The following is a 22,321-nucleotide window of genomic DNA, read 5'->3' as shown; positions in this document are numbered from 1 at the left end:
TATGTCTTTTGCCTTGCAGAAGCTCTGCAGTTTCATGCAATCCCATTTGGCCAACCTTTCTTTGATTTGTTGTGCTTCTGGGTCTCCATTAAGAAAATTTCAGCCTGTGCCAAGGCACCCTAGAGTTTCTCCTATTCCTTCTTGTAATATTTTCAGGGAGTCTGCTTTTATTTTGAGGCCTTTGATCCATTTGGAGTTGATTCTGTGCAGGGAGATATATATGGATTTAGCTTTAGTTTTCTACAAGTGATTAACCAATTTTGCCAGCACCATTTACTGAAAAGGCTGCCTTTTTTCCGTTCTATTTCTTTAGTACCCTTGTCAAAGATTAGGTGGCTATAGGTCTGTGGGTTCATTTCTCGGTCTTCAGTCCTATTCCATTGGTCCTCAGTTCTGTTCTTCTGCCAGTACCAAGCTGTTTTGAAATCTACGGTTTTGTAGTAGAGTTTTGAATTTGGAATTGATATTCCTCCAGAGCTGTTCTTTCTACTAAGGATTGTTTTTGCTATTTGGGGTCTTTCATTGTTCCATATGAATTTTTGGATTGCTTCTTTGGAATAGACATCTTTTTAAGGTAAAGAGTTTATATTAATTTCCAACTTAGGCCTGGCAGAATGGCTTCCCCAAAGAAGGGTGGTGAGAAGAAGAAGGGCCATTCTGCCATCATCAAAGTGTGACCCAAGAATATACCATCAACATTCACAAGCACATCCATGGAGTGGGCTTTAAGAAGCGTGCCACTCATTCACAGAAGTTTGCCATGAAGGAGTTGGGGACTCTAGATGTGCACATAGATATCACGCTCAACAAAACTGTCTGGGCCAAAGGAATAAGAAATATCCCCTATCAGATCCACATGAAGCTATCTAGAAAACACAATGAGGATGAAGACTCACCAAACAAGCTGTATACTCTGGTAATCTATGTCCCTGTTACCATGTTCAAAAATCTACTGATAGTCAATGTGGATGAGAACTGGTGAGTTTCAAATAAAGCTATGAAATTGCTTTAAAAAAAAAAAAAGGTGTTTATAAGCCAGGTGGTGGCTCAAGCCTATAATCCTAGCTACTCAGGAGGCTGAGATCTGAGGATCAAGGTTCAAAGCCAGCCCAGGCAGGAGAGACCATGAGACTCCTATCTCCAATAAACCACCAGAAAACCAGAAGTGGCGCTGTAGCTCAAGTGGTAGAGCGCTCGCCTTGAGCTAAAGAGCTGAGGGACAGTGCCCAGGCCCAGAGTTCAAGCCCCATGACCGACAAAAAAAAAAAAAGTGTTTATATACACTTTTCTAGCTTGGGGAAGGGAAGGGAAAAAAACAAAATGCTTAAATAGGGATAAAGGTTGACCCATTGTAACAATGAGATGTATAAGACACTATGTTGAAAAATGAACTTTAAAATTTAGGCAGGGAGAGTGGGGCAGGGGGGGAGTGTAGTTGTGGAGGTGGGAGGAAAGGGAGGGTAGGGAAAAAACAAAGGAGGAGGTAACAATGCTTGATAGGAAATATACTCATTACCTTGCTCATGTAACTGTAACCCCTCTGTACAGTATTTTTACAATAAAAAGTATTTTAAAAATTAAATTAAATTTAAAAAGACTTTATATTAATTTTTCCAAATGAACACATTAAATTGCTCTCCTCATGCTTTCCTTGGAGTAGGAGATGTCTTCAATCAATGAGCTTGCTTCCACTGATACTTTCATTCACACCCTTTCTACAAATCACAGTAGAGTAAGGAAAATATATAGTGAGACTCCATTTCACCTTAGGGCCTTCCATGGAACCAGACCCCATAATTTTTAGAATGTATTTTAGTCAACTCAAAGTTACTGAAATGAATATGAACATGTTTGTGTAAATTATTTAGGCGCCTGGGTAAATCTGTGTTTTTGGATGGGATATTGTGGCATCCTTAGCATTGGCCCTTGTCATGCTTTTGAATGGATGTTACTGAGCTCTCTCATGTGTCCCCCTCCAGAATCTTCCCCAGTTCTCAGCTTCCTGGGGCAGTGGGCATTGCTTTCTCATTTCTCTCTTCAACCTTATATTTAGGACTTTACTCCTGAAGACCTGGCCTGATAGGTGTTCCTTCACTGTCAATTTCCTCCTAGTTTTTGCTTTGTGGTTTGTAATATCTTCCTTCTGTAGAATTTTTTGCCTGAATTGAAAAAAACAGGAAGGACCCGTGCTAGTAGCTCATGTCTATTGTTCTAGCTGCTCAGGAGGCTGAGCTCTAAGGATCAAAGTTTAAAGACATCCCAGGCAGAAAAGTTTGTAAAACTGTTACTTCCAATTAACCAGCAAAATGTCAGACTGGAAGCAAAGTTCAACTAGGAGACAGCCATCTATGAATGAAAAAGCTTAGGGTGAGCACAAGATCCTGAGTTCAAGTCCTAGTACTATCACAAAGCCCCAGCAAGTATCAATTTACCTGCTTATATAACTCTTCCTAGGGATAAAGATAGGAAAGGGTGTTCTTTCCAGTGAGCAGGGATGCTAAGACTCCAGCTCATAGAAGCTAGTCAGGGAAAACAGCTCTCTACCACTTCTACGGTGGAGAGATCTCTCAATAGAGGGAGCTAAGCCTGAAGTCCTAACTCAGTTCTGCTTAGAGAAGAAGTCTTTTTCAAGATTCTTTTGATGGGATTCACTGTTCGGGTTTGATGTGAAATAGAAGCAATTTTAAACGAAAAATTTTCCATCTAAAGAAACCTGATTTGTTTAAAATGAAGTATCTCTTAGGGGTGATGGAAGTGAAAAGACAAGAAATCTCCTGTCAGAACAGGTCATCATTAGCATCACTTATTTCAGCCTCAACTTGTATTTTTGTAAAGACACTATTTACTGAATCCATTTCACAGTTGAGCAAATTGAGCTAAAGTAGCTAGTTCCAGGAAGCATCCAAATGAAGCACCCTGGCCTCCAGTGAAATTCAAATGAAAAGTGTCAGTTAAATTCATTGCTAATCACGGTAGCTTAAAATGACCTTGTCATAAAAATGACCTAGGTAGTTGTGAGTATAAGGCATCTGTGAAGTTTTTAAAAAGGTTGAAGATTTTTGGACTTAAATCTTGTGGAGCTTTGTTGTTTTCAATTTTCTTATCTTATAGAAAACTTTGGGTGTGACCAAAGCTTTTAGTTTGGGTTAAGCTTCACAATAGCAAATATAAGCTCTATAAGGGACTACCACATTTCTGAACTTTGAAATGACTTTCATGGTTCCTTTGTGAAAATAAATTGAAGCACAATGCATATTAATTATAACTTTCTGTAACTAGAGAATTTTCTAATACTGAGACCTGAGTGTAATCAGTTCAAATAGAGAATTAATGTTATTTCTCTACAAAGGAGAAAATTATTAAGCATTTAAATGTTTGAACATCATTTGAACTAATAAATGGAGTAAAACAAGGTATTCTAGAGTCATCAAACAGCAACAAAAATATTCTGTATTGGTGAAGAAATTGTTTAGAAAATTCTGACATAATTTAGAAGAAATTGTAACATAATTCCTTTTGTATAAAACCTACTTTTAATTTTGCATGAAAAATATGTACTTATTGTATGAAAAATATATTCACAGAGAATTACTTTTCTGTCTTGTTTTTAGATGCCCCTGACATTTCTCACATCACACCATCCAAAATCCCCACCCATGTAGCATTTTAGAATGGCTCATTCATCACCAGCTACATATACTAGGGGCTTTTCCACACCAGCATCTTTGTGCTCCTATTCTCTGACCCACAGTCTGCTCCCATGATCTGGTAACCAAGTTTTTCCTATACCTTTTCAAGATAAAAAGTTCTAGCTCAACTCCACCACTTCCAAACACATTCCATAGACACCAGCCCTACCTTATGGCCATGTCCTCTGTCTTTGGATTCCCAAGGGGGGTGTGTGTGTGTGTGTGTGTGTGTGTGTGTGTGTGTGTGTGTGTGTGTGTGTGTGTGTGTGTGTGTGTGTGTGTGTGTGTGTGTGTGTGTGTGTGTGTGTGTGTGTGTGTGTGTGTGTGTGTGTGTGTGTGTGTGTGTGTGTGTGTGTGTGTGTGTGTGTCTGTCCATTCCTGAAGCTTGAACTCAGGCCTGGGCACTATCTCTAAGCATTTTATTTTTGCTCAAGGCTAACACTCTACCACTTGAGTCACAGTCCTATTTCTGACTTCTTTGGTACTTATTTGGAGATAAGAGTCTCACAGTGTTTCCTGCCTGGGCTGGCTTCAAATCATGATCCTGAGATCTCAGCTCACTGAGTAGCTAGGATTAGAGGTGTGAGCCACTGACACCTGGCTTTTGTATGTTTTGATAGTACTGAAAGTCAAACCTAGGGCCTGGCACATGCTAGAGAAGTGTTCTGCCATTGAACCACAGCTCCAGCCTAAAATTTCCAGTTACTAATCTTCTGTTCAAGCACTTATTCACGGTTGTACTTGGAAAGCTTATATTAAGCAAAGTAAGCCAGACCCAGAAAAATTGGTTTCCCTCATTTATGGTAACTAGAATGTGCCTATAAATCTAAAAGTAAATACACTGGGTGGTGTGGGTCTCTAGGCAGTCACACAGTGAGACCAAAGGAGGATATTCTTAGAAGAGGATCACATAGGTGCAAGAGCTGTGTGCATTTGACCATATAAAACAACGTTTATCTAAAGGAATTCCAGGATATGGAAATAAAAGGGATTTTCCCTTCTTTGTTGATATTGTTTTCTATTTCCTTTTGTTTGTTCATTTATCTTTCTTGGAGAGGGTAAAGGAGAGCACAGAAATGATAAGACAAAAGATGAGCAAATACAACAGTGGTACTCACTAGACACTATGTTGAAAATGAACTATACAATTCATAGGTGTGGATAGGAGGAGAAAATTAGTAGAGAGCAAAGGAAAAGGAGACACTGTTCAAAAAATGTACTCTTTAGCTGACTTATGTAACCATAACTTCTCTGTATGTCACCTTTATAATAATAATAAATAAATTTTGAGAATTTGAGTTCATTATATTATCAGACATTATATTAGCAGACATCCCCACCAATGAGTTACACAGCTCATAGGTATGGATGGGAGTGGGCAAAGGAAGAGGTGACATTGTTCAAAAAATGCACTCTTGGGCTGGGAAGGTGGCTCAGTGGTAGAGTGCTTGCCTTGCATGTATGAGGCCCTGGGTTCAATTCCTCAGCACCATATAAGCAAAAAAAAGCCAGAAGTGGCTCAGTGGTAAAGTGCTAACTTTGAGCTGAAGAGCTGAGGACAGTGCCCTGGCCCAGAGTTCAGGTCCCACAATCGACAAAAAATAAATACATAAAAATAAAAAATAAATGCACTCTTTATCCAACTTACATAATTGTAACCTTTCTGTATGTCACCTTTATAAGAACAATAAATAATTTTTTAAAAATTGAAAGCTTATTATAGCATCAGGCATTATTCTATGCACTGGGAAGAGAGAGCAAGGAGTAAAGCAGATAAGGTTTGGGGACAGTCTGGGATTTTAAGCAAGAGAGAATATAATCTGGTTAATAATTTTTAGATGTGATGCCTATATTCTTTGAAGGAGGATTACAAGGAAACAATAAATGGAAAGCAACTATTTATGAAACTGATCTAGGTGAGAGAAGATGGTGACTTTGACTGATGTTTGGGAAGAAAATTGTTGGTCTGATTTTACTTGAGTCAATCTACAACTTTTTTTTTTTTTATTTGTGAACATACTGTACAGAGGGGTTACAATTACATGGGCAGGATAATGCGTACATTTCTTACCAAGCATTGCAGCCTCCTACAACTTTTATTTTATCAAATACTACACCCTAAGGTTCTTCCTAATAGATGGACTAAAATGCCATCTATTTGCTTTCTAGGTTAGAAACTATTTATTGAAGTTCCAATCTGTATTCAGTACCTCTTCCTGCCTTTTCTTCACATAATCTATTAGACCATTCAGGAAATTGCTCCCTCTATTAAATCTCTCTTTGTTTTCAGTGGCTACTAGTAATTTCCACATACCTCTTGTTGTATAAGTCTTTCCTACCTTCATAGTGACCCGTCCTGAAAGCTTTTTAGCATGCTTCTTTATACTTTTTAGAAAACAACTTTCAAAATTTTAGTTCATCCAAGAAATCTCCATATACTCACAGTCTCTATTAAATACTATTCCCCTTTTGCTCATTGCAACTGTTTATAATTGGAGCAGCAGTGTTTAATTTTTAAGCCTCTACCTTGCTTGTAAGCTACATCCCCCAAGGTTTCACATTTACACCTGTGAAAGAGCAGACTCAGAGCTCAGCAGTCATCACACAGCTAGCAGACAATGGGATTGTAAGTGGTGCTATGGTCACACTGGTAGGAACCAGTATGTTATCCTTTCATATTCATGTTGTATTAAAATTTCTGAAGTAATAAGATCCTAAGAAGCAAAGACAAAATGTGCATGTCTAGACATAAGTTAATCCCCATTATAATAATTAGCTACAACTGAGCCAAATATGAGCTCTCTTTCTGAGAAAAGATTGACAGTAGCAAATAAGCCATAGTGCAAACACCACTTTTTAAAATCTAAAATATTGACCTGAGATTGTTCCGTCTCTCTGTGACTGTCTGTCTATTTATCTGCTTATCATACTCACACACAGACACACATGCAGTTTCATTTTGTTCAAATAAAAAAGTTTCCAAAAGATAAAGGTCTTTTTTACTGACTTCTGGAGATTTCATGTGTTTTGCATTTAGTATAATGTTTGATAAAGGTTTGCTGATTTTTTTTCTTATATTGAGGTATACTACATCTATTCAGAGATTTTTATCAAAAAGGATGATGAATTTTATCTAAGGCTTTTTCAGCATCAATTGAGATTATCATGTGATTCTTATCTTTGATTCCATTTATGTGCCATATCACATGAATTGATTTACATATGCTGAACCAATCTTTCCTATCTGCATTGTGTACAATTTTCTCATTGTGTACAATCATTTTGATGTATTGTTGAATTACATTTGCAAGTATTTATTCAGAATTTTTGTGTCTACATTCATCATTGTGTACAATCATTTTGATGTATTGTTGAATTACATTTGCAAGTATTTATTCAGAATTTTTGTGTCTACATTCATCAAACTAATTGATATTCTCTCTCTCTGGTTTTCTGGTTTTGGAATAAGTGAGATACTGACTTCATATAATGACTTTTCTAACATTCCTTCCTTTTCTATTTCATGGAATAGAAATAGAACTTATAGTACATTGGTATTTGCTGTACTTTGAAGGTCTGGTAGAATTCAGTCATGAATCTATCTAGAACTCAGCTTTCCTTTTTTGAGAGGAGTTTATTATTATTATTGCAATATCATTGGTAGTCACAGATTTATTGAGTCACTTTTGGTAGGTCAGGTGCATCTAGAATTGTATTAATTTCTTGTACATATTCCAGTTTATTTGATTGTAAATTTGCAAAGTACAGTATTTCTTCTTGCCCTTCTTTCTGGATTACACTTTGATTTGTCATGGAATACAAATGGGTACATTTTCATCTCTAATTTTATTTATTTGGATTATTTCCATCCTCTTTTTAAGTCAGATTGGCTAAGGGTTTATCCTTACTTATCTTTTCAAAGAATCAACTTTTTGTTTCCTTGATTCATTGACTAGTTCTTTTAGTCTCCATTTCATTGATTTCTACCCTAATATTTATTATTTCTTTGAAATCTGATAGCTTGGAGTTTGGCTAAGTCTTGTATTACTAGGAGCCTGAGATATACCATTAGGCTATTTTGCCATGATATCTTTGTATTTTTGTTTTGTTTTGCTTTTTATGTGGGAACTTATAGCTATAAACTTCCTTCTTTGTTCTGTCTTTGCTATGTCCCAATGGTTCTGATAAGTTGTGCTTTCATTTTAATTAGATTCCAGGAAATTTTTAATTTTTTTTATTTCTTTAGTGACACACTCATCATCCAACAATGTATTGTTTGGTCACTACATTTTTCATATTTTCTGTAGTATCTTTAGCTGTTCTAATTTTATTCTAGTATAGTGTTATTGCATACAGGTAGTCATTTCAATTTTCTTCGTCTGCAAAGATTTACTTTATATTCTATATATTATCTATTTTAGAGACTGTACCATGGGTTGGTGAGAAGAATACATGTTGTACAGTTGCTTAATGAAATACTCTAGATGTTTGTCACGTCAGTTTGGCTTACAGTGTAATTTTTTTATTTTTATTTTTATTTTTTATTATGAACATACTGTACAATTACATGGGCAAGATAATGAGTACATTTCTTATCAAGCATTGCAGCCTCCTCCTTTGTTTACCCTACAGTGTAATTTAATTCTGGTGTTTCTTTACTAATTTTTTTTTAATCTGGATAATGCAGCTATTGGTGAGCATGTGGGTTCTGAAGTCTCCTATTATATGACTGTGTTGAGAGTCTGTGTTTTTAAAGTCCAATAGCACTTAGCAAATTTGGGTACATGATATTTGGTACATAGATGTAAATAATTGTTATATCTTTATGATAGACTTTTCCCTTTATTAATATAAAGTGACATACTTTGTCTGTCTTCTGACTAGTTTGAAGTCTTCTTTATCAGATATGAATATAGCTATTCCTGCTTGTTTTTGCAGTCCATTCACTTGGGAGATCTTTCTCTAGCATTTCACTCTAAGCCAGTATTTATTTTTATCTACTGATAAAAAATATCTTACTAGATGCACTTCTTATAAAGCAACAGATGGTTGGATCTTACCATTTGACCCAACAAATCATTCTATGTCTTCAGATTAAATAATTGAGTCAATTGAAGGTTAAAATTGAAAGGTATGTGGTAATTTCTGTGACTTCTTTGCTTATCTTTTCATCAAGTGGAATTTATTTTCTTTCTTGTTTTCCTGTTTGTATTGGTATTCTTCCTCCTCTTCTTTTTGCAAGACTTTAAAAAACTATCTTCAGCCGTGTTGAGTTACTTGGTCATAAATTGTTTTAGTTTTTCTTTCTTATGGGGATTTTTATTTGTTTTTAATTATGAACGCTAACTTCATTAGGTTGAGTACTCTCTATTGGCAGATACTAATTTTCAGCACTTAAAATTCAACAATTCAATCTTTCTTGCTTTTAAGGATTTTGTTAAGAGAACTGCTGCTTTTCGGATGCATTTATCATGTAAGTGATATGACATTTCTCTTTTGCATCTTTTGGTTTTCTTTTTTCATTTCCTGAACACAGTATTTTAATTATAAAATATTTAATTATAAAATTAGTCAGAAGACAGACAAAATATGTTGATTTATAAAAATAAAGGGAAAAATCTATCATGAAGATATATCAATTGTTTACCTGTATTCTTAACTTGTCTGTTGAATATTCTACAAGTCTCCTCTGTCTAGATGGGCTACTCCTTCTCATTAAGTTTTCAGATAGTACTTTATTATGATTCCTATGCCTTTATCTAACAATTTTTATCTGTATGATTCATACATTTTGTCTTTTAAAAAGTCTTTAAGTTCTTCAAGATTCCTTACAAACTTCTTTAATATCTTTTGTCTTCTGATTTTTTTTATGTCTCTCTTATTTTCAAGTTTTGAAATTTTTCCTTCTATGTCATTTACTCTGCTGGAGAGGCTTTCAACTACATTTTTTATCTCTAGGATCCAGGATTTTTTTCCCCTCAGGATTTCTGTATTTTACTTAGTCCCTTTTCCATGTGTTGTATTGACTTCTTCATTATCTTTAACTATTTATTTGTATCCTCTTTGAGTCCACTCAGCTGTTCGTGTGCATTTGACTTTGATTTTACTTAGTTTACCTGAATTCTCTTCAATTTCATTGAGTTGTTTATATGTATCTTCTCTCCTCTCAGTGATCCTTGTTGTTATCATTCCTTTGAGCTCAATATTTGATATATTATCCTCTTCACAATCATCCCGATCCTTTGTTTGAATTGAATTTTGGGGGTGTCATATTGCCTTCTTTTTTTTTTTTTTTACTATGTCTGTTGTATGTTGAGATTTTCTAACTTGAAGTCAATTTGTGGTTTGGGATTATAGTTGTCTGATATCTTCTTGTTGAATTATTTCCTATGCTGTGGCAGAATTAGGAATTGACTAGGTTGATAAATCATTTCTTATCACTGGTCTGTGTGTATAACTTAAAAATAACAAATTCTCCAATTCAATTCCAAAGTAAATAGCTATATAAAGTAAAATACAATTGGCCTGAACTCTGGGCCTGAGCACTGTCCCTCAGCTCTTCAGCTCAAGGCTAGAGGTCTACCACTTGAGCCACAGCACCACTTCTGGCTTTTTCTGCTTATGTGGTGCTGAGGAATTGAACCCAGGGCCTCATGCATACAAGGCAAGCGCTCTACCACTGAGCCACCTTCCGACCTAGCCTTGGCATTATTATTAATACAACCAATCATGTTGTATATAAAGTAAGCTAACATTCTTGCATGACATAATAAGGGGTTAGGAAAATAAAATCTCTGTAGGAGTTAAAAATTAGATAGTGAGCTGGACTCCAGTGGCTCACGCCTATAATGCTAGCTACTCAGGAGGCTGAGATCTGAGATCGCAGTCCAAAGCCAACCAGGGCAGGAAAGACCATGAGACTCTTATCTCCAATAAACCATCAGAAAACTGGAAGTGGTGCTGTGGCCCAAGTGGTAGGTCACTCGCCTTGAGCTGAAGAGCTAAGGGACAGCACCTGGGCACAGGGTTCAAGCCCCACGACCAACAAAAATTAGCTAGTAAAAAATAAGAAGAATGAGAGAAGCTGTAAAGAAGATGGGGAGAGAGGGAGAATATGTAAGATTACAGGTACACAAAACACTAGTGTGAAGGATATAGATAAATTGTGGACAAGGGAGTAATCGTTAGGGATTGAAGAAAGATAGAAAAGTTAATATGAAAAAGTCAATGTTTGAAAGTGGGAGATAGGATAAGTAAAAGAAAAAATAAGGAAATATGACCATGTGTAACGAGATAAAAGAATTTTAAAAGTTTTATAAGTTTTATAAGTTTTATCTTCCTTGAGGAGAAGAATGTATGTCTGCTGGAGTTCATCAATAAAACTGATGTTCTTCTTCAATATCCATACTCTCCAATATCGGGGATGCTCAGCTGATAGAGTAAGGTAAGGAAGATCCTGTGTACCAGCAGCAGCTCTCTGGAGTTGAACTGTTCTCCTTATTCAAGAATAGCAGGTAGCTGTTTGTGCTTTGGTGGTTAGTAACAGGATCTCAGAGACATGGTAGATAAGTACTCTGTCATTTTCATAGCCCACATTTTGCACCTTGCCCAGCTCTGGACATCCACTGGCTACTCTGGTTTCTTCCTGGTAAGCTCTTCTTTTCTTCACCTGAGATTTCAGTTTAATGTTTCTTTTGGAGGGTGAGGAGTAAAGAGCTCCTGTCACTAGATTATGTGCACTGGCTGCTGACTTTCTGAGCTTCCTTTGGGTTGGAACAAGAACATGGACCCCAAATGCTACTCTCTAGCCACTGATACTCTTGGGCTTGAGCAAAGGTGCAGCCTTCAAAATCTGTACTTGAAGTCCATCTGACTTTGGTTTGGGAAAAGGTTGAATTTGTCTGAAGCACAAAATGCTATGCTCTAGTTACAGGCATGTAAGCTTTTATCTCTTTTATGTTGTTTGTAGCCATGTAGCTACACTCCAACTCACAAGCCTAAGGAAAGATGAGTGGATTCTTATCCTAGCTGTTTCTCTGAAGGTTTTTGGTGGGCTTAAGAAAGTCTTGTTTTCCCCCTACTTTCACTGTATTTGATGTCAGTATAATTTGTGGAGGGGAAGCGGAAAAACAAATCGTTTAAATAGGGATACAGGTGGACCCATTGCAACAATGAGATGTACAAGTTGTTATGTCGAAAACGAACTTTCCAACTTTGGTGTGGAGAGTGGGGGGAAGGATTGGGGAGGGTGGGAGGAGAGGATGGGAAGGGATAGGAAGGGATGGGAAGGGGAAACAAAAGAGGAGGCTACAATGCTTGATAAGAAATGTACTCATTATCTTGCCCATGTAATTGTAATCCCTCTGTACAATATTTTCACAATACAAAAAAAAGGCCTGTTTTTATGTTAAGCTGGGCAGCACTGTGTACACAGTTGTCTGCAGGATTGATTTGACCTCAAACAGGTACACAGCAGCCATTCTATTTCTGTTTCTGTACAATGTCCTAGGTAGTTGTGCAGAAGTTTGTGGATGTCCAAAGACAAAAGAAGAGAGGAAAAAGAGAAAAAGAAAGGGAAAACAGATCCAAACCAACAAAGAGAAAATAAGAAACTTGTAAAAGTTAGGGGTAGGGAGAACAAATCATGTCCCATTTCTGTTGAGTGGATTTCAACTGAAGTTTACCTTTTTTTTCTTATAAAAACTGAAAGTTTGATGATGTTGAGTTTCTATAACCACTTTCTTTTTGTTTTTGTCTTTCTTGCCAGTCCTGGGGCTTGAACTCAGGGCACTGTCCCTGAGCTTCATTTGCTCAAGCCTAGTACTCTACCACCTGAGCCACAGCGCCACTTCTGGCCTTTTCTGTTTATGTGGTACTGAGGAATCAAACCCAGGGTTTATGCATGAGAGGCAAGCATTCTACCACTCAGCCACATTCCTAGCCCCTATAGCCACTTTCTAACTAGACTTTTGCTGGTACCTGTTCCTAGTTTCCTTGCTTGCCTCACTTTTCTTGACCATATAAGTGCAGTTTTATTTCAGTTTTCTGGAGATATGCAGAAACTAGTGCCTCTGTGCAGGCCACCATTTTGAGAATCCCCCACACATTTTACTTTAACAACTTTTATTGATATATAATTGATACATACAACTGTATATCACTAAGAATATAGTTTATTGAATACAAGAATATGTTTACACCCATGAAGTCACTACCATATCAAAGTAATATATATTTCCATCATTTTAAAAAGAAGAGTATTTTAAAGCTTGATTCCAACTTGTAAAGTGGTTTTTCTAAGACGAAGAGTCACTCAACAAGCATTCTATAAAAACATTTTGAAAAGAGTTCTTCCACTTTTTTTAATGGGCACTATCATTTTGTGATCCATGGTAAACATCTCTAAAAACAGAAATAAAATGGCCAAAGCAAACTAGCTAGGCAACTGATGTCAGCTTAAACAATCTACCAATAGAAAGAGTGTAAGTAATCAACACACTAGGAAAGTGCATTCTATAGCCAGTACCTCTCACAAAATACACTCTCAAGATGTATATCTAGTCTAATACCAATTAAAGTACAAGATATAATTATGAAGGGAAGGAATCCTCTGCAAATACTTCATGGAAGCTATTGAAAATCTTCTCAGGAACACAATGAGGTACACACAGTTCTCTTTAGAATAAAATACAAACAGAGCTTCTGAGAAGTTATATCATTTTCTCCAATCCCTAAGGACCTTAAGTTTCAGAACAGGGACTTGAACTCAAGATTAGATTTCATAACCTATGTCCTCTCAAGCCTATGTCACATAAAACCATGAGGACAGTTTGTCCCAAGATCAGGACTTACTACAGAGGAAAAGAAACAAAACAGGAAGAGTAAACTTCTATGTGTCATAGGTGTTCATCAGATAGATTCTTGAGTCATCCTTTTAAACTGTGCATGTCCTACATGGTCACTCATGTATGGAGACAGTCTAGGCCTCTCAGAGGAATGTGTAGGAATGTTTTGAACAAAAGTTTGCACAGGACTACATCTGAAGTCTTGCCAATATTCTAGAGCTCTCCATGGAATTAGGTCATATTTGCAAGAGCAAGTGATAAAGCAATGTTAAAACTGATAACATCTAAAATGTCCTTTACCTTTGCAGAATGGGAAAGTTTGTTGGGTATTTTCCCTTTTTTTTCTGGGTAAGCTAACAATATTCCTTCAACAACTCTTTTGCTCTGCAGCAGTGGCCTGGTTTTTCCAGGCAGTGTAATTTCTATTTGAATTACAGGCAAAGTTGACCATTTTTCTAAGTGCTGACAGTAGGCTATAGCACATTTCAACATATAGTCATGGTGATGCAAAAGTTAGAGTAAATGAGTGTAATAGAAACCCTTCTGAACCAGATCTCCAAGAAGGAGCAGGCAGCACAATTCTCCCGAGGAGAGGGCACAGGCAGGCATTGATCAGCTGTATCTCTGGAGTCTGGGAGATGATAGTGCAACTCTGTCCCCCAAGTTAATGTGACAAACAAGACCAGAATTCCTTTCCTAGCCTGGTTGGCCGTTGTCAAGTAATACACTCTGAATCTAGCCAAAGGAGACTGGGAGTATTCCACAGAAGCCCAGTAGGTATTGTGATTGCCTGTGGTTACTTGACTTAGGAAGTCCTGGAGAGAATTTAAGTGTGATTAGAGTTCAATGCCTGAGGCTTCACTGTCATGCTTGAACTGTAACTCATCTGCCTGGCTCACAAGCCATGAAGGTTGGACTGTACTAGGTTTCCCCTGAATGACTCTCTTCATTACTCTCAAGAAGATTCTCACAGATAATGAGAGTTAAAAACTCAGTTTTGACTTGTGGCACAGAAATGTTAATACCAATAAACTGTGTTGACTACATAGAATAGGGAGACTGAATTACCCCAGTTGGTGAAGAAATAGAAATTACTATATCAGAGAGTTGTATGAGTCTTAGGAGGATTGTTGGAAATATCACTCCTACTTCCTTAATTTCTAATTCAGTAGATACCTGAGATCAGAGAGAGGGGGGGGGAACAGAGAGACAAAGAGATAGGGAAAGAGTTCTAGAATCACATAAATGAGAATCCACTTATACATGAGACATGAGCTTGAATACTAGTAGAATTTCAAAAGGTAAAATTAACATATGCTTATGCTTATGAAGCAAAGGAAAACAGAATTGGAAACTGGATATTGATGGCTCACACCTGTAATCCTCGCTACTTGGGAGGCTGAAATCTGAGGATCATGGTTCAAAGCCTGCCAGTGCAGGAAGGTCTGTGAGACTCTTAGGTCTACTTAACCAGAAGAAACCTGGAAATAAAGCTGTGGCTCAAGTTGTAGAGAGCTAGCCTTGAGCATAAAAGCTCAAGGACAGTGCCCAGGCCCCAAGTTCAAGCCCCAGGACCAGTACAGAAAGAAAGAATCAGAAATAAACATTTATAATAAATTTAAACAACATTTTAGGTCTTCGTAAAATTCACATTGAAAAGTCATACATGTGGATGAGATATTTGAACATAAATGTATATATGGTATGCTTAGATTGAAACAGCTGGCAAAACATTTGCATATTTTTGTGCTAGTCCTGAAACTTGAACTCAGAGCATAGTAACTGTCCCTGGGCATTTTTGCTCAAAGCTTGCACTCGACTACTTGAGCCACAGCTCTACTTCCAATTTTTTGGTGATTAATTGAAGATAAGAGTCTCAGATTACCTGCCTAGGATGGCTTTGAACTATAATCCTCAGATCTCAGCCTCCTGAGAACATACACATTTTTTTAATTGTGAACATACTGTACAGAGGGGTTACAATTACATGGGCAAGATAATGAGTACATTTCTTAACAAGCAACATACACATTTTTAAAGTGAAAATAGCTAACGTACACATTTCTGTTTGTATTAATGGTATCTTTATGTTTTACTCAGAACTGATATGGTATGATTGTGTCTGCTGTGTATCAACAAGCTGTAGCAAAAAGGATACTAAAACTGTTCCAAAAGGAATGTCCATTTATAAACTGTTCTCATTTAATTATAACAGCTATTTCCACTCTAGGTGGAGTCTTTGGCCTTTGATGAGGAATAATTAGAAATTGAACTTTGCAGAAGAGTAGGAAGGAAGGAAATAAGTTGTGAGTTATCAATTTCAATTTATTTTTACAATCCTGAGATCATTGAAAAAAGTAAAAATGTCAAGATCAAGGAATAAACTTGAATTAAAATCTGCAAACTGTAGAGATTATGTCCCACAACAGCCATTTGAATCCCTGTATTTTTACCATTAAAAATAAATTACTGGCCTATCTAAACTTTGAAATCACTATTTTTTGGGCCCTAGGGGCTCATGTCTGTAATCCTACCTACTCAGAAGCATGGGATCTGAGAATCATTGTTTGAAGCCAGATCTGGAAGACAAATCTGAGAGAGACTCTTCTCTTCCACTAACTAGCAAAAAGCTAGAAATGGGGGTGTACCTTGAATGGTAGAGAACTGGCCTTGAGTGAGAAAGACAAGCAAGAGACCGAGGGCCTGGGTTCAAGCCCTTGTATCAGTACAAAATTTAAAAAAGAACTCCATATTGTGTTCACATTTATCTCTGAACACTTCACAGTACCCACAGATTACCACTTTGTGTTTGATTCTAAGCATATGTTTCAAACCTCTTACATTTGGAACAAATGAATATTTGGCCTGCTGACAGATTCTTCCAAAAGCTAGTGGTGCTTGTGGGGCTTGAACTCAGGGCCTAGATACTGTCCCTGAGCTTTCTTTGCTCAAGGCTAGCATTCTAGTGCTTTGAGGCACAGTTCTATTTCTATTTTTTGGGTGGTTAATTGGAGATAAAGAGTCTCGCGGATTTTCCTGCCCACGCTGGCTTCAAATCATAGTCCTTAGAGCTCAGCCCCCTGAGTAGCTAGAATGACAGGTGCAAGCCACTGGTGTCTGCAAGTCCTTTCTATGATCAACTGTGGTGATCTGCAATTAAGACTCTTCTATATCACCCTGGGCAAATCCATCCTCTTCTCCAGTGCTCACTCAGGCCTAGCCCCAGAACCAATGCCAGCATGCCTAGATTCTCCTCACCAGAAGAGTGAGCATCACATTTCATTTGTTGCCATCATGTGAAATTTATCTTTCAACAAAGGACACTCATAGATTTTGGTGGAACTAACTTGGAACAATACTTAGCAATTATCAACTACTCAGTAGAGGAAAAAAATAATTCAGTGCATGGTAAATTTCAAGGGACTTAATGTTTACGAAAGGAATTTAAATGGTCACTGGGAACTGCACTTTGACACTCAAATTCAGTAATGAATAATTATAATTATAAAGGTTGGAAGCAAAAAAGTAAAGGTGGTTTAAAATCTATTTATACAGTGACTGCATGTAAGAAAATGATTGGCCAAAGGAAAGGTCCAAGTACTCCAAATATTCAGAGACAGTATTTTTTAAAGTCTTGGTGTTGAGATCAACAAATCCAGCTAAGCCCCATCCTCCACCACTGATTGCTTTATGAGAAGCAAGTCTTTTCCAGTATGCAAGACATTTAAAAATATTGCTTAGTGTCATTTTTTATTCCAAAATAAGTACAAATTCATGCTGGTGCCATATGTAAATTATGTTTCTTTCCAAAAGCTGTGGCAAGGGTTTTAATGACATTTCCTAGAACATATGTTCAGGTATATGCATTATTCTAAAAGGTTGCTCATACATGTGTTCCAAACACATGTGCACACTCTGTTTAAGAGCAGCAAAAAGTGTTCTTTGCTCTGAGCTTTCATCCAGATTTCTCTTTCACAGAACTCTCAGCAGTATTGACTTATTAAAATGATACCGCCTGCCAACTGGAATACTGTCAAACGTTTTTCAGCTTTTCCTTCAACACTGTACATCAGAAGAAAATGCTCTCATGATCACACTGCATCACAAATGACTTTCTCATTCCCACCTTAAGTAGTATAGCACAAGTTGCTACCTACTTTTCAGCACTGACCTAAGCATTATAAATGGCATTCATCTCATCCCTGGGCTTAGGGTATGTTGTATACGCAATGCCCTAGGAGATAGTGCCATTGTTTTTTTAGCAAAGCTACCAAATGCAAAATAGATTCTTATTTCTTTTACAGTACAACGATTGTTAAATAGTCATCTTTATGTAAGCATGCACTTCCGACATAAAACTGAAATAAATACAGAGTGTAAGGCTTTTATGAATAATGCAGACACCAACTACTTACACACTGCATAGATCTGACTTTTCCATTATTCAGATGACAACAGTAGACTCCATGATGTCCACTGAACTCCTATTGTAGATGCCATATCACCAGGCTATTTTGATAGACTTGAGACTTAGGCCTCTTTTGGAAGCACATATATAAATCTCACTGATACTGATCCAAGTTGAACATTGCAGAATGAAGAAAGGGAATGCAGATACAACACTATGATTTGTTTACTTATGACAATGTAAGGGTTTATGCATACCTAAGCTGTATGTACACCTAAACTTTAGAAAGATATACAAGTTAATAAAATAAAATTCAATCTTGCATTAACCTACACTTGTTCTAGATAAAGGCGATGAAGAAAGTAAATAATATTGCCCAGATTTTAGAAAGAGAGACAAGGAAATATAGTAAAAGTCTTAAATAATGAAGGTTAAAGTACCAACTTAAATCACTTAGATACATACTGACTTAGTCAAATATTTACTAGAATTAGATCTTTTAACAGAATGGGTATCTCATATTCATTAGCATTATAACTATTAGCTGCGTGCTGATGTCTTATGCCTGTAATCCTAGCTGAACAGAAGGCTGAGATCTGAAGATCATGATTTGAAGCCACCTCAGGAAGGAAAGTCCATGAGACTCTATCTCCAGGTAACCAATAAAAAGTCAGAAGGGGAAGTATGGCTCAAGCAGTAGAATGCTAGCCTTGAAAAAGAATAGCTAAGAGACAGTGCCTAGATCCTGAGTTCAAGCACCAGTACCAGCAGAAAAATAAATAAATAGATACATACATACATATATACACATACCCACAAACACACATATAATTCATTGTTTATGCTACTTGATAGGTGATTCTGGAAGACACATATAATTACAAATTTAGATGACTCAGTGAGGCTCACTGAGGTAAAATGAGCAGCTTCCTGAAGAAAAGAATAAAGAAAAAAGCAATTCGAGTTGCTTTCCAGTACCCATTCATCAGACCCTATGTTAGTCTCTACATCCCTGAGACAAAATCCCTGACAGAACAACTTAAAGAAAGATTTGACTCAGAAGCTTTAGTGATCACCTAGCTGTCTCCATTACTCTGGGACTGAGATAAGCTGAGCATTATGGTAGCAGAAGCGGCTGCTCATCATACAACAGTGGTCAGAAAGCAAAGATAAAATGCCACACCAATGAGCTTTCTCCATTTTCCTTTTATTCTACCTGGGCCCCCAACCTATGGGATTGGGCTGCCTATATTCATGGCATGTTTTCCCCTTATAACTGCCTGGAAAGACCTTCACAGACATACCAGAGGTATGCCTTATTAATCTCCTAGGCATTTGGTGCATGAGATAGCATGCTATGAGCTTCAACAGGACTGAACAACTCTTCCTCTGTGGCATGGCTGTTTGTATCCCACATGTCCTCTCTCTTGAGTTGTCTCCACTCATTGCCTGTAATTTTTTGTTCATTATTGTTGACATCTCTGACTTTCTGGAATCTCAACTGCAGTTGAGGGTCCACCCTCTCAAATTCACACATTACCCCTCAGGGACTGTCTACAGGAGCTCCATCCTTGTCACACATTGTCTGCCCTCCCAGGCTTTCCTCTGAAGTCTGGGTAGCAGCCTCCATGATCCCATAATTCTTATGTCCTCAATGCTTACAAAATCTACATTATGTGCACAATGCCAAACTAGCCACCAGCCAAACAGTAACTAGGATTCCCCCAGATTATAGCTGTAGGGATCTCTGAGTGCCTAAGCACCTATCATGATAGAATCAAATCTGGGAAAACAACTTCATAGGCAGCCTTGTACAAACAAGGTGTCTTGGAGTTGGGTGTCCTAAAGTCGCTCCCTTTTCGAAGTCTTTCAAATGAGTTTACTCTTTCATACCTTTATACCTCTATTTTGTGAGGGTTGGCCACTTCCATTTGGCAGGGGTAATCTTTCCTATTGTGTTGAGGTAAAATACTTGACTTTTAATGGCACTAATCTCTTTACAAGTCATGCCTTCCTTAGTCCCCATTTTCCATGGTTTTTCTGACCAAATCACAATTTTCTTAAGTCTTCTGATCTGCTTTTTGCTCCAAATTTTCACTATAAACTTGGCTAAAAGACACTAGAATAACTGTATCACAACCTGGATGCTAGACTGATTAGAAATTTCCTTCACCAGATAAATTAGTCCAGTCACTTTAAAATTCAGCTTCCTGCAAAGTTGCAGGGCATTGATAAGATGTACACAAGTTCTTTTCCAGAATGTAACAAAATGGTCTCTGGGCTAATTCCCAGAAGAATCTCATTCCCATAAGAAAATTCAGGAAACTAGGCTTCAGAGTCCATACTTCTACTGGCATTCTGGTCTTCTAAAAACCCTCCAGAATCACCCACTGAGCTCTGCTTACAGCATTCTAGGGCTTCTCTAGCTCAGTCTTCCTACAATGGCTTAAGAGCCATGTGGTCAGGTTAAATCATAACCATGATCTCATTTTCTGTGTTATCCAGACGTCCCCTCTGTAACAACGTTTTAAAAAGTGGAAAGGTTTTATTTTGGGTATAGTTTCAGAGGTTTCCATCTGATCTCAGAGATTATGCCTGGCTCCGTTTCTTTGGGCCCAAAGTGAGGATGAACATTATGGTTATGGGATTCTATGGAAGAAAATGTTGCTCACCTCATAGTGGTCATGAAGCAGAGAGAAGGAATTGCCTATGCTAGCAGAACTTCTCTTTTTCCTCTTTTATTCTATCCAGGCTCCAGCCTATGGAATACTGCCAATAATTCTCAGGTAAGTCTTCCCTTAGTCAATCCCTGTGAGGGAAACACCCTCACAAACACACCTGGAAGAATCTTTAACTCATCTCTCAGCAGCTCCCTTCTAATCAAGTGGAAAATTAGTATTAACAATCACTCATTCAAATTCTATGGGGAATCACTGATGGAGTAACATTTTTTTAAAAAGCTGGAAAGTTTAATATGAAGGCAAATTATGCTCATATTACCTGATATATTAGGAATTTCAGTAATATAATAATGAACTATAAAAACTTGCTCCATAAAATATAGCCAAGTGTTTTCAGAAGATTAGGGTTATAGCCACATTTTTTTTGTCAGTCTTGGGGCTTGAACTCTGGGCCTGGGCTCTGTCCCTCAGCTCTTTAACTCAAGGCTAATGCTCTACCACATAAGCCACAGTGCCATTTCTGGCTTTTTTTTCTGTTTCATGTGGTGCTGAGGAATCAAAACCAGGGCCTCATGTATGCGAGGCAAACACTCTACCACTGAGCCAGCTTCCCAGCCTTAGCCACACTTTCTTTACTCCTGCAAGTTAATAAACCCAGAATGAAAACACATCCACTTGAAACTTAGCTAATTGCAAATCATAGAGGATGTGACACGACATAAGATGGTGATCTTTATGCTCATAGCTGAAGGATGCTACACAATGAGCTGAAGAAACACAATCTGCCTCCCTTCACCCAGAACAACCTAGAAAATCTTTCTAGAGAGTTACTGGGGACCTGGGTTATCTGGGTAGAGTTAAAGCTCCATGCAGTGGACATTAGTTTATTGAGGACAGAGAACTTCTTGAATAATCATCAAGTAGCCACCATATCCCTCATCTTGGTTCTAAGACATATTCTGGTATATAAAGTAACCCCACATCCTCTAAACCTCTCCATTTGGTTGTTGGTGTGTGTGTGTGTGTGTGTGTGTGTGTGTGTGTGTGTGTGTGTGTGTGTGTGTGTGTGTGTGTGTGTGTACACACACATTTCAGGGCTGTTTATGATGGTTAATTTTATATAAACCAGGCTGGGTCACAGGGCTCAGATATGTATTGAAAGGTTATTCTGAATGTTGCTATAAAAGTGATTTTTGATTTTTGATGATATTGGTGACTGAGTAAATTAGATTACCCACCATATTGTCCGTGGGCTTCATCCATTAGTTGAAGGTTTTAATAGAACAAAGATTCACCTTTTTCAAGCCAACAGATATTTTGATAGAGACTACTTTTGAATCTCAAATATGCCAGCCTACCCTACACATTTTGGACTTGCAACTCTATAATTTACAAATTTAATGAATTATTTAATATAAAATTCTCTATGAGCCAGACACTAGTCATACCCATAATGTTACCTAATCAGGAAGTTGAGATGAAAGGATCACAGTTCAAGGCCAGCCTAGACAGTGAAGTGTGTGACTCTTATCTCTAATTAACTATCAGAAAGCCATAAGTGGAGCTGTGGCTGAAGTGCTAGAGTACTAGTTTTGATCAAAAAAGCTCAAGGACAGTGCGTAGCTCCCAAGTTCAAGTCTTAGGACCAGCACGCATGCACACATATGTGTACGCATGCACACACACATATACAAGATA

General features: G+C 37.5%; 1 protein-coding gene and 1 pseudogene across 8 annotated transcripts in view; one reads left to right on the top strand and one right to left on the bottom strand.

Annotated features, from left to right (window-relative positions):
- Rp1 (RP1 axonemal microtubule associated) overlaps nucleotides 1-22,321 on the bottom strand; it is a 338,377-nt gene that overhangs the window by 58,836 nt on the left and 257,220 nt on the right. The window lies entirely within an intron of this gene.
- Nucleotides 615-982, top strand: LOC138805522 (large ribosomal subunit protein eL31-like; annotated as a pseudogene).

The sequence above is a fragment of the Dipodomys merriami genome, unplaced genomic scaffold (genome assembly GCF_024711535.1).
Source record: "Dipodomys merriami isolate MVZ:Mamm:240054 unplaced genomic scaffold, mDipMer1.0.p SCAF_4, whole genome shotgun sequence".
Lineage (NCBI taxonomy): Eukaryota > Metazoa > Chordata > Mammalia > Rodentia > Heteromyidae > Dipodomys > Dipodomys merriami.
The sequence above is the reverse complement of the archived record's forward strand: the minus strand, read 5'-3'. Positions and strand labels throughout refer to the sequence as shown.